This window comes from Cannabis sativa, chromosome 4, assembly GCF_029168945.1.
Source record: "Cannabis sativa cultivar Pink pepper isolate KNU-18-1 chromosome 4, ASM2916894v1, whole genome shotgun sequence".
NCBI lineage: Eukaryota > Viridiplantae > Streptophyta > Magnoliopsida > Rosales > Cannabaceae > Cannabis > Cannabis sativa.
Genome location: NC_083604.1, coordinates 27242950 through 27262609, shown reverse-complemented (window position 1 = coordinate 27262609; position 19660 = coordinate 27242950).

Here is a 19660-nt window from a genome sequence, read left to right as displayed (position 1 = left end):
ATATGCTATTTTATAGGGCTATACGAACTCGAACCGTAGGCCTTCTCGGTAAATAGATCAAACATTTTATTATTTCTTTTTTGATCCTATTTTTTAATTACACATGAGTTGCTTGTTCGATAAAAAGTCCCTTTATATATAATAACGAGATTGTAGCAGGTATAATTTAGAGGTAAAAGTATGATTCGTTCTATTAACCCCTTATATAGATTCATCCATTATCTCATTATTAATTATCAATTTTTTTTCTTTTTTTTTATTCAATTCATATATTTCAACTGTTGGAAATTATTTTACCAGGATCTTAGATCTACTCACAAGTATGTTTATTAACATCCTAAATATGAACTTTCTAAAACGATGAAATAAACACATATAAAGTTTAGGAAACCTTACATTGGGTGCAGCGGAATAATATGACTCCTTCCGTTCAGATATCTAGCCCTTGATTCCTTTCTGTAGCAGAGCATTATCAATATCTGAACCTGGATCTCTTTCTCTGAATCTTTGATGCTGAACCTCCTTTGCTGATGATCTTTCTTCACGATCTTCCTCACTATGATTGAGGTATTGCTTGATGTGTGTGGGCACTACTCTAATCACTAAGGATTTCGAAATTATCAAGAGGGAAGAGAAGAAGTGGCAGCTAAAGATAGGGAGAGAGAAGGCTCAGTTTTTCTGAATCAGAAGAAGTCAGAAGAAAAGTCTTATTTTTCTGAAGCCTTCACTATCTATTTATAGCATTCCACTAGGGTTAGATTTGAATTATATGGCATTAAAATAATGAAAAAATCAACTTAAAATGCTACAATAGGTGGCCGGCCATGCCTTTAATAGATTGGGCCTTGGGCTTTGCAATTTTGCAATTTTAACACCTTTTGTATATGATTTTCTCAAAAATGCCAATTTCCTAATTCAATCATTTAAATGCCAATTCTAACTATTTAATAACTATAAATAATTATTAAATAATATTGTCATTTATCATATTTATTAATTGAACCATACAAAGTATCATAATTAACAAATATGCCCCTATAAACTCTTTCTTTACAATTTCGCCCTTACTTAGTGAAAATTTCACAAATAGACATAGTCTAATTCGTGAATTATAATTGATTAATCAAAACCAATTACATGAGTCTTACAAGCAATATTATCTCAACTAGTGGGGGGATCATGGGTCTATATAACCGAGCTTCCAATAAGTAGATCAAGAATTTAGCACTAAAATTCACTAACTTATTAATTCTTCGTTGAATCCACGCATAGAACTTTGAATTGCACTCTCAGTATATAGAATGCTCTATATGTTCCACCATATAGACACATCATTAGTTATCCATTGTTATAATCATAATGTGATCAATGATCCTCTATATGAATGATCTACACTGTAAAGGGATTAAATTACCGTTACACCCTACAATGTATTTATTCCTTAAAACACTTGACCCCGTATAAATGATATTTCAGCTAATGTGAAATGAGTACTCCACCATTTATGTTCGTTTGGTCAAGCTCGAAGGAGATCATCCTTTGCTTACTATTCGCCAGATAGAAGCTATAGATTCCATGTTTATGATAGCGCTCCCACTCAATTGCACTACCGTGTTCCCAAAATGTACGTATCACCCTGACCTAAAAGTAGGCTTAACTAACAAATCAAAGAACACGAATAGCCTTTCAAGATTGAGCCTAATCATATCAGGATTAAGAACATTTGATCTAGGATCAACTAGGCGATATTGACTTGAATAGATATTACGGTAAGTTTAATAAATCTAAGTCAAAGTTCAATATCGGTCCCTTCCGATGCATACTCCATGCATCCAACCTGAGCTTTACTTTAACCAATGTTCTGGAAAGATCATAGTATTTCTCCAAATACAAGTAAACTCTTGTTGTAGATTATCATATCAGTGAAACCCTGTGTCTGATAAATCTAGGAAACTTTATTCACATAGCCATGTTTACTTTCCAATGTGTTGACGGCACAATAAACAGGATCAAGTATGTGAAAAGGGTTTCAGATGAATCTATACATTATGTACATATAATCATGAAATAAATCATGTGAACCATGCAACATTAAATGTTATTTCTGATCTATATTAATAAGTAAATTTGATTATATTGAAATGAGTTTTATTTAGGGCATAAAACCCAACAAACTCCCACTTGCACTAATATAAAACAAAAAGTGCGTTTCAAATAATCTCAACACCTTGATATACAAATCAAGTGTAGTAGTAGTAAACTCCTCGTAATAGGATCTGAAAGGTTGAATTAACCACAACCTTTTCTCCACTATTACTCTTCCTTTAATCACAAAATCATTGATAATGTGAAATTCCTCTCTATATGTCTACTCTCTTGGGATACTGGATTCTATACCTTTGGCAACTACTTTTGGTTAATCAGAAAATTAACACTAGTAGTTTAAGGCAGTTTGGAATGATGCCAAAATGTATAGAACTGTCCTTAGACTGAATAAGTACCTTTCCTGCAGCTTTAACATTCAGTCTCTCTCTGGTAGACCTAGAGACTTCAGATAGGTTTTTACACTTCTCCAAAATCACTATTCCACCCCCAGAGTAACCACCATCTTATCAGAAAGATTTACTAGCACAAAGGCAAATTTCGAAATCTGATATGGTGTAGTCTAAGAGTTTTAAACACACCCTTATAGACTAACATATAGTTCCTCTTCTTAATCTTAGGATTTACTTGATTGTCTTCCAATGTTCTTCTCCTGGATTAATCTGATACCTACTCATTACTCCCACTCAACAGCAGGTGTCTGGTCTAAGGCATACAAAAGCATATCTAAGACCTCTCACTGTTGATATAAGAAATTCTTTCATGGCTTTATCTTTTCTGGAATAGTTGAGACTTTTCCTTAGATAAATAAAATCTATGCCTAAGAAGTTGTGAAGCTTCTATAGATTGCCATTAGAAAGAAAATGCTTCAACATCTTACTAAAGTAAGTTGCTTGCATTAGAGTAAGTAATTACCAGGTATACCACAAGCCATAGGTTTAGATAAACTCAAACCTATAATACTAGGAACAGGAAGTTCGTTAAGTCCATTGAATAGACTTATTAACTAAAATTTCCTTTTATGTCCTTGTAATAGAAAACTTTAGGTTATTCCATGTGAATGGATTAAACCATAGTTCTATTGGCTTTCTTCTTAGTTTCTTATCTTGACAATCCATTACTTGTTTAAACTCACAATGGATTTTAATCACTAGTGTCTCCCAAGTCATAAGAAGGTGAGTTCCTAGAAACTCTCCCACTACGACAAGGTACCGTGAATTATGTCTAAGAAAACTAAATGGTATTGATCTCTTCGGTTGTGCCAAGACAACAGAGGCAGTGGGATCATCATATATTATATAAGACGATAGAACACTTTTGGAATCAAGAATTAAATATCTCTTTTATTTGCTACTTGTTTTTCAGACTTAGTCATTTTCTTAGAAAAGTAGTATTTGTTTGAACAAACACTTTCTTATCTATTGACAATGGGATGGTCCACCCCTAATCACTTAGAATAGCTAAGAAACCATGGTTAACAGTTCTAGCCTTTCTTAAGATTTTGATTAGGTCATCCATGAATCTAGTAATGATTTACATTAAGTATACAACCATTACATCATTCTGAAATTGTATTACCATAGAAGGAATTAGACAACGACTAGTAACTAATCATCAACATGCAACTCGAAATTTCTGGGGAGGTAAGTTTGGATATAATTCAAAAATCAATTTAATGATCTTTGAACTGCATATCTACTAACTATTTCTCCACCCCTATCAGTTCGCAAGATCTTTAACCACTTACCTTAATGGTTTTAACCATTGCTAGAAATTAATGAAATTTTTCAAACATTTCAAATTTCTTGCTAAAAGGTATAATCTAGAGTTATCGTTTTAAGAATACAACGAAAAACTCATATCCACCCCTGAATGTACATCCATCTGCGAATGAGATGAACTACTTTCAGTGGATATAGGCATATTAACTCTTTGCAGAGATTGATCTTGTCAAATCCACTATGAACAAGATACAAATGCCATAGATTAAAAAAATGTGGTAGTATCTTTTGATGACATAGGTTTAGTTACATCAAAGAGTTCTTAGAATACTACAAGTGGATCCCCGGTCACGAATCACCTAACTCATATTCCATACGGTTTGAATCCATTAATAAAAGATGGATATTAAACACTTGAGAAAGTGTAACTGTATTGTATCTGGAATTAGAAATATAAGAAAATTTCTGTTTGGATTCTAAAATTAAAGTCAAAGACTTAAATTCAACCAAATATAATGAGTAATTCTTTCTTGGACCACCACTAATAATACAAACTCTAAGTCAGATTTGCCCATACAAGTAGGAGATTTCTAAGATTGAGGTTTTATATAAATTGGGAATAGAATTTCGGGATTATAATCATATGCGTCATTTAATTTCTTAAGAGAAAATATAATGACATGAAATGATTTATAGACCATTCATCCAATGATATGTTTTGAAGCTAATTCGAAATGAATAAGCTAAGAGGAATTAGGATAATTTCGTTTATAAATAAGAATCCAACGATGCTTCGATTAGCGAAAGACAAAGTAATCTTATTTATGTAATCTTCTTGTTTCATATTGTAAAAATACTAGTCTAAGGTGTCATCAATTGATGAACAGTTAGATGTCGCATATACAATACTTATCTTTCGAGATCTTACACTATTATGTATGTCTAATGGTGAAAATCCATTAGGGATTTATCTCATTAGAAAAACAAACATGTTAGACCAACAATGAAGATTCGAAATTAAACTACAACTTAATAACAGAAAATAACATGGTTCAATATAAATTCATACACAATTCAGAAATTATAAACATATAACAAGTAGGAATGACTAGTGAAAATACTAAAACATACAATCCTAAATAATTTCCAAGGTTTTCAACAAACTGATACAAAGGTCCCGTAGGCGAGAGTCAAAGCATCATTTATTGAATAGAGTTGTCAGCTCATCTAAAATAGAAACCATTCTAGCAACCTTTTATTCGATCAAAATAAGAATCCAACGTTGTCCCGGTAGGCGAGAGTCAAGGTTATTCTCATTTCATGAGCCTCTACCATTGTTTCATGTTTCATAAGTTTATCTCTAAGTAGTCACCGTAGGGGAGAGTCTAATAGAGACGAAAACTTACAAAACACTTATCAAATGAAATCTTACGGTGTTAAATGCGTTCAACGAATAACCATCCATAGGGGACGAAGTCTAGCGTCTCGAGGTTATATTGAAAACATTTAACTTTTGTAAGACCAACAATGGAGATCGAATATCTTAATAATAATCAAGCTCATTATTTAAAGTGAGTTGTATTTTCTTTGATTCTCTTTATTTAATTTATTTATTTTAAATATATATTTATTTAAAATTTCTAATTTAGAATGAAAAATTCTAAATATAAATTTTAATTTAATATTTATAAATTTTACTTAGATGGATATAAAAATAACATGAATTATTTCCATCTTAGTAATAATTTCCAATAAATATTTAGAAAAATATTCAATTTAAGTTGTTACAAAATTAATATAAATTAATTTACAACTCAAATTTAATTTTCTATAAATATATATTGCATTTTGAAAAATTAAAGTATTTAAGAATATAATTTTCGAAAATGCATGTTAAAATAAAAAATTAATCCTGGAAAAATTATTCTAATTTAATGTTGGCCCAAAATTAATTAATAAAATTAATTTACAACAAAAAATATAATTTTCCTATTTAATTAAATATATAAGAAAAATTTCAAATATTTAAGTATGATGATGAAAATCAACTTAAATATTAATTTTCTATTTAATTAAATACACTAGAAAAATACTTCAAGCAAAAATATCACCTATCTAGATTTTCCTATGACTAATTAATTCAATTTCTAATAATATACTTTAATTCAATTTATTTTAAATTAATCAATAAATGAAAAAATCATTGATTTAAGTTGATCCAAGAATTAATTAAAATAATTAATTTACAACTTAATCTATTTTTCAAGATAAAATTCGAAATTCTAGCATTTAAGAAATGCAATTTCGAAAATTGATTAATAAAATAAAGAAAAAATATATATTTTGAAAATTATTTAAATTTAGTTGAAAAAATAAATTTCAACTAAAAATAATTTTCTATTTAATTAAATGTCATGAAAAAGAAATATTTAAGTATGAAGATAAAAATCAACTTAGATATTTAATTTTCAAATTAATTAAATGTATTAAATTCAAGAAATAAATAATTAAGTGTAGAGAAGGCTTAATTATTAATCTCTAGTTTAATACTAGGAAAAATATACTTAAAATAAATTGTACCAAAATTAATTAAATAATTAATTTCACAATTTATAATATTTTCCTATTTAATATTAGAAATAATAAGTAGTCTAGTTAACTATCTAGAAAATATCTTATTTGACTAAGTATCTTTTCCACAAAATTTGAAAAAATATCTAATTTAGGTTGTATTAGAAAAAATCTAGAACCTAAATATTTTTCAAATTTAAATTTAATTAAATATCAAAAATTAAGTTGTAACCACTTAATTTGAAAATATTCCATTTTAAGTTAATATTTGAAAAGATATTAACTTAAAAAATATCTAAAGAATCTTAATAACCAATGCCTAAAATTCTTCAACTTAATTTTGAAATTTTAAATCCAAAAGATATTCAGATTTAAGTTGGTTAGTTGAAGATAACTAAATATCAACTTAAATAGGAATATTTAATGAAAAATTTAAATTAAGCTCCAGAAAGAATCTAGATGGTTATAATTCTATATTTAATTAAATACAAGAAAATACATATAGTTTAGCTTAGAATAAAAAATTCTTTAAACTATATTTTTCTTAAATTAATTTCAAAATAAATGAAATTAATTATGTTGCTAATCAATTTTATTAGGTTAAACTAGTGTAATTAACCTAGCACAGTTGTTCAAATCAGGCAAATGGGCCTTCACAATTGGGGTGGTTTGTGTGAGGGGGTGCTGGGTTCAGTATGTCGTACCCACTTCTATGGCTCCCAACTCTCACACAAGGCCCAAAAGAGAGGAATTTAACCTTAATAAGAACAACTATTATTAATTGAATAGGCCCAAAAACTAAATGGGCCTAAATAAATTCTATCAATAACTATGATAATTTATTTTAGCAACATTAACCTATATGCATCTATAATAAAATTAAACACATAGGCTCACACAGGCACACTTTGGATGGGTCCTATCATGTTGCTCGGTCATACACAGATGAAAGAAGATTGTAAATATACCTGTTACAAATTATTATCTTGACCAAGGGAGCCATCAGATCATTAGATCTGGCAAAAGGTAACCATGGCTATTTGCAATCAAGTAATAATAGGTTTTAAAAACTTACATACAAGCTAAAACACATACTCCTGCAACAAGGTTAGCTGGATAGTTGGATGTAGGATTTATTTAATTTTAAATATTTAATTTCGAAAATAATTAATTAAATAAAAAAAAATTTCGAAAATTTTAAAAGAATTTGAAAAAATTCGAAAATAAAAAAAATAAATTTAAAATTAAACCTACAATTTTGAAAAATTAGGTTTCAACCAACCTAAATATCATTTCAAAAATTTGCTAACTACTTTTAAAAATTAAATGTTATTTTAAAAATAGAAATTACAAAAAATTAGAAAAGATAAATGAAATATCTTTTCAGATTTTAAATTTAATTTAAATAAATAAAATAACAAAATTTAAAAGTTAGCAAAATATCTTACATCTATTTAAAATTACATGATTATAAATATCTTATTTTAAATTTAAATAAGGTCAAAATATCTAAAAAGATTTAAAAAAAAATCTTAAAAGATAAGATATAATTAAAAATATCTTAAAAGATAAGATATTTTAAAAAATATCTTAAAAGATTTTATAAATATCTTATAAAATCTGACCTTAAATTTAAAAAAAAGATATAATCAAATTTAAAAATAAGATAGATTTTTAAGCAAGAAGATAGATACTAATTCTATTCAAATTCAAATTACACTAATATCTTGAATTAAATTTAAAAAATATTAAATTAATTCAAAATGATAATTAGAATTGAATTAGGAATAGTAATAGTATAAATACAAAACTATACAAAAAATTGGAAGTTAATTCCATGAAAAAGCATGAAAAATTGAAGAAAAATAAAAAATTTCGAAACTGTACGGACAGATTTGCGATCGCAGGAAAATATCAAGACAAATTCTCGATTTTTTCAAATCTTCAAAAAATCATAACTAATTCAAATAAAATCCAAATTAAGTTCTGTAAAAGGCTAACTTGCTTAATTTTTTCCATACTATCCAATAAAAATAATTCCAGAGATAAAATCGCAATTATTTTTCACGAAAATTTCACAAACATCAATCAATCATCAAATAACACTCAATACAACATGATACCATCCAAAGAACATACAAGTAATCGTTTTAAAGTCCAAATTTCTTGCAAGTAAATCAATTACCATGGCTGTGAGGCCAGTTTTTGGAAATTATTTTACCAGGATCTTAGATCTACTCACAAGTATGTTTATTAACATCCTAAATATAAACTTTCTAAAACGATGAAATAAACACATATAAAGTTTAAGAAACCTTACATTGGGTGCAGCGGAATAATATGACTCCTTCCGTTCAGATATCTAGCCCTTGATTCCTTTCTGTAGCAGAGCATTATCAATATCTGAACCTTGATCTCTTTCTCTGAATCTTTGATGCTGAACCTCCTTTGCTGATGATCTTTCTTCACGATCTTCCTCACTATGATTGAGGTATTGCTTGATGTGTGTGGGCACTACTCTAATCACTAAGGATTTCGAAATTATCAAGAGGGAAGAGAAGAAGTGGCAGCTAAAGATAGGGAGAGAGAAGGCTCAGTTTTTCTGAATCAGAAGAAGTCAGAAGAAAAGTCTTATTTTTCTGAAGCCTTCACTATCTATTTATAGCATTCCACTAGGGTTAGATTTGAATTATATGGCATTAAAATAATGAAAAAATCAACTTAAAATGCTACAATAGGTGGCCGGCCATGCCTTTAATAGGTTGGGCCTTGGGCTTTGCAATTTTGCAATTTTAACACCTTTTGTATCTGATTTTCTCAGAAATGCCAATTTCCTAATTCAATCATTTAAATGCCAATTCTAACTATTTAATAACTATAAATAATTATTAAATAATATTGTCATTTATCATATTTATTAATTGAACCATACAAAGTATCATAATTAACAAAGATGCCCCTATAAACTCTTTCTTTACAATTTCGCCCTTACTTAGTGAAAATTTCACAAATAGACATAGTCTAATTCGTGAATTATAATTGATTAATCAAAACCAATTACATGAGTCTTACAAGCAATATTATCTCAACTAGTGGGGGGACCATGGGTCTATATAACCGAGCTTCCAATAAGTAGATCAAGAATTTAGCACTAAAATTCACTAACTTATTAATTCTTCGTTGAATCCACGCATAGAACTTAGAATTGCACTGTCAGTATATAGAATGCTCTATATGTTCCACCATATAGACACATCATTAGTTATCCATTGTTATAATCCTAATGTGATCAATGATCCTCTATATGAATGATCTACACTGTAAAGGGATTAAATTACCGTTACACCCTACAATGTATTTATTCCTTAAAACACTTGACCCCGTATAAATGATATTTCAGCTAATGTGAAATGAGTACTCCACCATTTATGTTCGTTTGGTCAAGCTCGAAGGAGATCATCCTTTGCTTACTATTCGCCAGATAGAAGCTATAGATTCCATGTTTATGATAGCGCTCCCACTCAATTGCACTACCGTGTTCCCAAAATGTACGTATCACCCTGACCTAAAAGTAGGCTTAACTAACAAATCAAAGAACACGAATAGCCTTTCAAGATTGAGCCTAATCATATCAGGATTAAGAACATTTGATCTAGGATCAACTAGGCGATATTGACTTGAATAGATATTACGGTAAGTTTAATAAATCTAAGTCAAAGTTCAATATCGGTCCCTTCCGATGCATACTCCATGCATCCAACCTGAGCTTTACTTTAACCAATGTTCTGGAAAGAACATAGTATTTCTCCAAATACAAGTAAACTCTTGTTGTAGATTATCATATCAGTAAAACCCTGTGTCTGATAAATCTAGGAAACTTTATTCACATAGCCATGTTTACTTTCCAATGTGTTGACGGCACAATAAACAGGATCAAGTATGTGAAAAGGGTTTCAGATGAATCTATACATTATGTACATATAATCATGAAATAAATCATGTGAACCATGCAACATTAAATGTTATTTCTGATCTATATTAATAAGTAAATTTGATTATATTGAAATGAGTTTTATTTAGGGCATAAAACCCAACATCAAGTTCTTTCCCTTTCAAGAAAATTAGGTTTATTTTTTAGAGTTCTTTTATTATTTTTTTTAAAAAAGGAATGCTTTGATTTTGAATAACCTAGTGATGGAAGTGAAGTTGTAACAAGGTAGCCATACTGGAAGGTGTGGCTGGATCATCTCCTTTGCTGGGAGAGCTAATGCTTGTTGAGTATTTTGGTTTGACACTGCTTCACACTCAAAAAGAAGCGAGCTACATCTGAGTTAAACTTGGATATGGAAGTCTTCTTTCGTTTCTCGATGGTGAAGTAAGATAACTGACTACAAGACTGCAACCTAAACCCAAATTTGCCTAACGGTTAGCTAAATGAATCACTTCCCTCTTCACATGATGAATTTTAACTCATCATATATCGAGAAATGTTTTCTCAGAATAAAGCACGCCAAGGTTCTTTATTCTTACCATTTGCCCATCTAATCATGTTAAGAGAGCCCCTTTTTGTTTGATATGGTGACTATTTTATTTCAACAAATATAATTTAAATTATTTATTATATTTAAAAACACAAATGCTTATTACTTATTAAAAAATGCTTATTACTCAATATTAATATTAAATAATATTAAAATAATCTATTGACGGTGAAAACTCGTCAACCAACTGGTGGCTGGAAAATTAACTTATGCTTCAAGCTCAAAAATGAGAGAAAGAGGAAGATGAAATATGAACTCAAATTGCTCTCTTGGAACTATTGCTCTCAATATGGCTTTACAAGTATAATTTTCCAACCCCCTCACATCTGAGATGGGGGAGGGGGTATTTATAGGCTTTAATGGCATTGTGTACAAAGTGGTCCCATGAGGACAAAATGTTGTTTTCCTGCTGCAGGCTGCAGGTATTGAAGGTAGTCCAGCACCTCGCATCCTTGTCTGGTGTGAGGTGGTCCCTAGTTGCAGGTTGCAGGAGGGTGGTTGTAGTGTGTGGCCTTTGGATACACTCGTGTGGTCCCCAGTTGCATGCGGGGTGGTCCCCGAGTACATGCGTGTGGTCCTTGGTTACATGCAGGGGGTCCCCGAGTATAGGCTCTAGGAAGGTGGTTGCAGCGTACCCTTGGTCGGGTCTTCAGCCCTCGTAGGTCTGTTGTCGCCGCTACTTGTACCTCCTTGCTCTCAGTCTACAGAAGGTGTGGTTGTATGCTCTTCCTTTGCACGCCTTGTCCTTTGCTTCCTCTCCTAATGTTATTCTTGTCATCATGCATTCACCTCTCTCCTTATCTTCACACCCCCCTAAAACACACTCACACAATGCACACATAACTCGTGATCGAGCCCCCTATCCCCTCACAACATGCCAAGCTCACCCCTTCCCCCTCACACAGCTCGCACACACGGCTCGAGTGCGAGGCCCCCATGGGATCGCATGTGAACCCCTTATCCCCTCGCTCCATGCCAAGCTGACCCCTTCCCCTTCACACGGCTCGCACACCCTACAACACTCACCCACGGCTCCTATGCGAGCCCCCATGCACTCGCTTCGATACTTCCCCGCACACCCAGGCACATGGCACCCATCCATACATGTATGGCCTCTCCTTTTACCCGCACTCTTGTCATTGGATCACTAAGGGACTAAACAACAAATAGCATTGGTGCTCCACCGTGGGTCGAACGGATGCTCCACCACTTGTATAAAGGCTCCATGTCTCACCCAAATTCCCTCCAGCTCACCCGACGACTCATTAGCTCGCATAATAGCCATGGGCTCGCACAACAGCCCATGGGCTCGCACAATAGCCATGGCTCACATACCAAGTTGTCACAATTAACCATTCTTAGTATTTTGGCCACAACTCTCTTGATATATATTGAAATTGGACGATTCAAGATGTGTTGGAGAGATGAGAAAGAGACCTTTGAATCTTATGCTTATAGCAAGATTCAATTCTAAACATATTACTACGAAAATCCTATTGTAACTTAGTAAGTTGATCTTACTAACTCTACTCATGAGTTGTTACAGGGTTGACTTTCGAGTTGTATGGATATAATCCGAGACTTGCAAGCATGGATTTCCAAGATTAGTGATCCTTAGGCCATATGCATTGACTTAGTCATTCTTCGACCGACTCTTACAGTTGATGTCTCTCGACCACTGGGACTAATTGTTGATTAATCTCAAAAATCAACTCTGTCAATTTTTTGGGTTAACACAATCGTAAGATCATAAGAAAGACTATTTTGATTATATATCACCCAGGTTTGAGTCCATATGCAGTGACAATTGCCCTATGAAGACTCACTTTTGCTACAGCTCTGGTGGGTTCCTTTAACCAAGCCACTGAATATGAGTTGTCAGCTCATTCTTCAACAGGCACATGGTCAGAGCCCTGGGCTCCTCCCACTGCTTGGGAGCTTATGGTTTCATGTTCTATTTCACTCCCCGGTGGGGTTTTTTACCCATCCCTCATAATACAACTTCAATATCAGTCACCGAAGAGTATTTATGTAATACCCTAAGGTTTAATAAGCAGATTAGCAACCCTAACTAGGTTAATTATGTATTAATGAGAAATTATATTATTATATGATTTAATATGTGAAACTATCATGATTTATTGCATTTTAAGACCCCGTTCATATGTCAGTGGCATTTTTGTAATTTTAACTCGAGATGGGTAAAATCGTAATTTTATGGTATAATATGTTTATGGACTATATTATTATATAGTATGTTTATTCTGTATTTCTGCAGGTATTTTCTAAAAAGTCAAAGCGTAATAGTCAGAATCAAGTATTTTAGGTCAAACCAATTTCGGGGCCCAAAATATATTTTCGGGATCTATTTATGGCATTTATGGGATAATGAGAAAATGTGAATTATGTTATATGTGTGTGTGAGTGAAATGACATGATTACCCCTTTTATGTGTATATGGTATTATGTGTGCCTTAGGGGCATTTTGGTCTTTTTGACCAATTAATCTACTTTCAACAAAATAGTTTTTTAGCCAAAATAAACCAACTTTCTAGGTTTTACCATCCTCAACTGCTCTCTCTCTCTCCCTCTCTCTATTTTGTTAGTTCAAACATAGTTTTAAAGGAAAAGGGCTTGAAATTGGCGTGGATTTTTCTTGCTTGGTGCTTGAGGACTTTGGGCAACTTGTTCTAAGTTCTAACCTATTTTACTTGTTTTAAATTCAGATTTTCAAGCTTCATAATTGAGTTTCTGAGAGTTCTTGGTATTCCTTGTTTATGGATGCATGTTGATGAGGTTCAAGGGAAATCTTGGTGATTATTGTGTGATTAATGTATTAGGGTTGTAGTTGATGCATTTAGATTAAATTGGAAGCTTTGGAGTGAGTTCTTGAGATTAAATTTTTGGGTATTGCTGTGAATATTTGAGTTGTGCTTTGAATGTTTGAAGGTTGGAATTTCAAGTTTGATGACATATGTAAAATAGTGATTGTGGGTGGTTGTGTAACATGCTTTAGATATGTTTTGCCTTTAATTTTGAGTTTTGTTTTTGGCTTAAAATTGTTGTTGATGTTAGATTAGGTTAGTTTCGATCAGAATTTTGGTTTATGCATGAGTATTGGATGTATTTTGGTGTATAAATGCTTGGAAAACACCTTAAATTGTTTGGGAAACTTGTTCGCAAGTAATGGTATTTTTGGGTAGAGTTTGGTGCATTTTTTGGTGCCTAAAGGTGAGTTTTTTTTGGGTTTTTAACCCAGGAGCCGCGGCATGGTCTTTGAGTGTCGCGGCCCGCTAGCGGTTTTTCAGGACAAAAAGTGTTAAAACTTGTTTTGACCATAACTTTTGACTCAAAACTCCATTTTAGACGTTCTTAGTATCGTTAGAAAGCTCATTTTGGGCTCTATATGTTAACCTATAAATCGAATTCAAATTACACTACTACAAGCCAAGCCTTTAGAGGCACTTTTTTTCAACATAATATTAAAGAACAGACGACATAGGGTGGGGAAGTTTTGGAAGGGATTTTGACACCATGTATGGTGTCGATCATTTTGAAATAACCGACGCCATAGGGTGTGATGGAAATAACCGACGCCAAAAGGGTTTATAATCCTATCCCAGCCCATCGTGTTCCTCATTCGACCAACCAACCCAGAAACCCCAAACCCTCTCTGCCAACCACCACGAAAAATTACCCCCTTTTTACCATTTTCTCACCATTTTAGCTCATTTTTGTTTCTAAATCTTCTATTTTTCATATCTAAATATACCTGAAAAGATCACATTTTTCTCATTTTTTAGGGTAAACCAAAGGTAGAGGTAGTGGTCGTGGTGGTTATACCTCTGGCCACCGTTTTTAGTGGAGAAAACATTGTATCTCAAGGTCTATTAAGGTATAAATCTAATTTCTACTAATTTTAGTAATGTACATTGCTTTATTTTTATTTTATAATTTTTTTTAGGGTTTTTCTATATTATTAAATATGTATTGTGTTGTATTAAATATGTATTGTGTGTGTATATATATTGTGAATGAGAAATGTGATATGTAGAAGAGTATTTTATATATTGTATATGTATATATTGAGTATTTTAAACTAATAGTTTTGTTAAATATTGTGAATGAGAATGAGATAAGAGAGTATTAAAATAAAAGTTTGGAAATTATTTTCTAAAAAATTAGTTTAGAAACAAAAGTTTAGAAATTAACTCTATTTTGTGTCAATTTTTTTCTATTTTCAATTTCTATTCATGTGTTTTTATTTTTTAGTAGCTTTTTATTTTTTTTTTATTTAAGCGTTTATATAATACAACCATGTTTTACCTGGGACTCGAACCTAGGACCTCCAACACACACACACACCCACCTATGGCCACTTGAGCTAGCCTCAAGTTGTTTTATTTTTTAGTAGCTAATAGATAATTACTTACAACTACTTAGCAAGTTACTAATTTTTATTCTATTCGTGTATTTTTATTAACTAGTTACTCATTAGTAACTAGTTAGTAATAAATTAACTAGTTAACTAGTTACTCATAAATTATATAACTAGTAAGTAGCCAAATAAAAAAAATTGTAATTTTGTAGTATTTCTTTATGTTGTAGGTTGTGAGGTCAATTTGCAAGGATATGACTTATTTGGTGTTAATCGGTTTCTAGCTAGCTCGAGGTATACATTCACTAAATTTTATTATAAATTAATTATGAATGTTTAGTAGAGTTTGAATATCTTAAATATTCATCCGTAGTGAAGTAGGTTCTGTAATATATTGTACTGCGCCGGATCAATGGGTGGAATAATATGCATGTTAGATGAGTTTGAATATCTTAAATATTCATCCGTAGTGAAGTAGGTTCTGTGAATACATGTACTGCAGTCAAATGGGTAGTAAATTTTTATATTGCTAAACGTTGTTGTGATTATTTTATATTGGTTTGAAATGTGTTTTGTTGTTATTAATAGGTTTGAATTTTTTGGAAACGTTCAATTAGAGCTGTTATGCTGCTGAAATTTTGGTAGAATTAAGATAATATTTGATTTTAATTTCTCTTAAACTTGGTTGTTATGATTTTATCGAAAGACAAGTACATAATTTTTGGTATAAGGTATGCTTTCTTTAACCTAGTACTTTTATAAGAATGTTTTTTTATATATTTAGATAATCCTTAAATACTTAGAGTAATTTTAGAATAATATTGATGTCATACATAGGATAGATATTGTTGAGTGCTAAGGATAGATATAATAAGCTATAAAAAAAAATACAAAAAAGGGTCTATTGGGATTTGAACTTGTAACCGAAAGGATAAATTAATAAGTCTTTACCAATATACCAAAATACAATATTTGTATAAATTTGCTACTATAAATTTTATTTAAATATTAGAAGAGATATAAAAGGAAATTAGTATTGCAATTTTTATTGTGGTAGAATTAACAAATACATTATAAACATTGATTCTAATACTTAAAATAAGAATTCTAGTTTATTTTAAGTAAAATAGCAAAATAAAACACAAAAAATTAAGTGAAAGGGGTGCATAACATGAATTTAGTATACAAAACAATATTTTTTTGAAAAATTGGTTGGCCAAACCGCTGTGGGTTGCGTAGAACGCAAAAATATACCCAAGTTCAAAAAAAAAAAAAATTGCCTCAAACGGACAACCGGATAAGAAATTATTAATGTTCAAAGTTTTCAAAAAATTTCATGCAAAGTTTAGCCCTTTCCTTACAAAAATATAATATACTACAAAAAGGATACTAGTATACTAAAAAAAAAAATTATAAAAATGATACTAATATACTACAAAAATAGAAACACATAATATAAAATATAAAATATTAATAAAAAGATAGCTAATATACAAACACTTAGAGTAACGTAGATGTGTATTTATTCAACTTTTCAATTAAATTTTTATTTATGGTTATTATATATAATTTATACTTAAGTTAATTATATTAATAATAAAATAATATATATAAATTATGCTAAAATACAAAATTGTAAAGCTGAAAAAAAACCATAAGAAGACCCTATGGCGTCGGTTATATGAAACAACCGACGCCATAGGGGTCCTTTGGCGTCGGTTGTTTTTAACCCTTTAGCGTCACCCGAAACAGCGTCGGTAGCGAATTTCGCCAATACCGACGCTAAAAGCCCTAAAAAACTGTTGGAAATTATTTTACCAGGATCTAGATTTACTAACAAGTATGTTGGATTAACAACCTAATATGAATTCTAAAACAATGAAAATAAACACATATAAAGTTAGAAAACCTTACAGTGGGTGCAGCGGAATATTATGACTCCTTCCGTTCAGATCTCTAGCCCTTGATTCCTTTCTGTAGCAGAGCATCACCAAGATTTGAACCTGGATCTTCTTTTCTCCTTCTTTGATGCAGAAATTCCATAGTCTTCCATATTATGATTGAGATACCACTTGATGTGTGTGGGCACTACTCATCTCACAAGGATTTCGAAATTTCTCTCTATTTTTCTCTCTTAATTTCGTGGCTTTTCATCCATATAATGATATGCAAGAGAAGAGAACAAGGGCTGCTATATATAGGGAGAAGGGAGAGCACAACTTTCCAAATAAACAGTTTCCTCTTTTACTGTGTAATTGATTAACTGCCTTATTTAGTGTGATTCACCACTTTCCTATTATAGCTAGGCTTTGATTAGCAATTACATGACAATTAAAAAATAAAAATAATAATTGGGAAACACAAAGGGAGTGCTCGGCCATGGAGGGAATATGGGCCTCACTTTGATTTTGCCGTTTCCTCAATTTTATTTTAATTTCTCCAAAAATGCCATTTTTCCAATTCTAATCATTTAAATGCCAAAACTAATTATTTAATAACTAAAATAGATTATTAAATAATATTGTCATTTAAAATAATTATTAATTAGACATACAAAGTCTCTCAATTAATAATTAAACCTAGAAACCCTTTTCTTTACGATTTCATCCTTAAACTGTGAGAATTCATAAAGTAGACATAGTCTAACTTTTAGAATTATAATTGATTAATTAAAATCAATTAACTGAGTCTTACAAGCAGTATGGCTTCAACTAGTATGGGGACCATGGGTCTATATAATCGAGCTTCCAATAAGTCGAACCGAATTTACCAAGTAAATTCCCTAACTTATTAATTCCTCATTGAATTCACACTTAGAACTTGGAATTGCACTCTCAGTCATATAGAAACGCTCTATATGTTCCACGATATAGACACGTCATTAGTTATCCATTGTTATAACCCTAATGTGATCAATGATCCTCTATATAGATGATTTACACTGTACAGGGATTAAATTACCGTAACACCCTACAATGTATTTTATCCTTAAAACACTTAACCTTGTATAAATGATATTTCACCTAAGTGAAATGAGATCTCCACCATTTATCTTCGTTTGGTTAAGCTCGAAGGAAATCATCCTTTACTTCTATTTGCCAAATAGAAGCTATAGATTCCATATTTACGTTAGCGCTCCCCCACTTTCTTATCTATTGACAATGGGATGGTCCAGCCCTAATCACTTAGAATAGCTAAGAAACCATGGTTAACAGTTCTAGCCTTTCTTAAGATTTTGATTAGGTCATCCATGAATCTAGTAATGATTTACATTAAGTATACAACCATTACATCATTCTGAAATTGTATTACCATAGAAAGAATTAGGCAACGACTAGTAACTAATCATCAACATGCAACTCGAAATTTCTGGGGAGGTAAGTTTGGATATAATTCAAAAATCAATTTAATGATCTTTGAACTGCATATCTACTAACTGTTTCTCCACCCCTATCAGTTCGCAAGATCTTTAACTATTTACCTTCACTATTGCTAGAAATTCATGAAATTTTTCAAACATTTCAAATTTCTTTTGCATAAGGTAAAATCTAGAGTGATCGTTTTAAGAATACAACGAAAACTCATATCCACCCCTGAATGTACATCCATCTGCGAATGAGATGAAATTACTTTCAGTGGATATAGGCATATTAACTCTTTGCAGAGAATGATCTTGTCAAAACCACTATGAACAAGATACAAATGCCTTAGATTTATAAAATATGTGGTTGTATCTTTTGATGACTTAAGTTTAGTTACATCAAAGAGTTCTTAGAATAGTGCAAGTGGATTCTGGTCACAGAATACTAAACTCATACAGTTTAAATCCATTGATAGAAAATGGTTATGAAACACTTGTGAAAGTGTAACTGTATAATTAGTAATTCTTTCTTGGACCACCACTACTAATCTAACTCTATGATTTGCCTATACAAGTAGGAGATATCTAAGATTGAGGATTTATATCATTTAGGGATAGAATTCCGGGAATATAATCATATGCGTCATCTAATTTCTTAAGAGAAAATAAGACTTTATATGATTTATAGACCATTCATCCAATGATATGTCATTAAGCTAATTCGAAATGAATAAGCTAAGAGGAATTAGGATAATTTCGTTTTAAATAAGAATCCAACGATGCTCCGATTAGCGAGAGTCAAAGTAATCTTATTTGTACAATCTTCTTGTTTCATATTGTAAAATACTAGTCTAAGGTGTCATCAATTGATGAACAGTTAGATGTTGCATATACAATATTTATCTTTCGAGATCTAACACTATTATGTTAGTCTAATGGTGAAAATCCATTAGGGATTTATCTCATTAGAAAAACAAATCAAGTT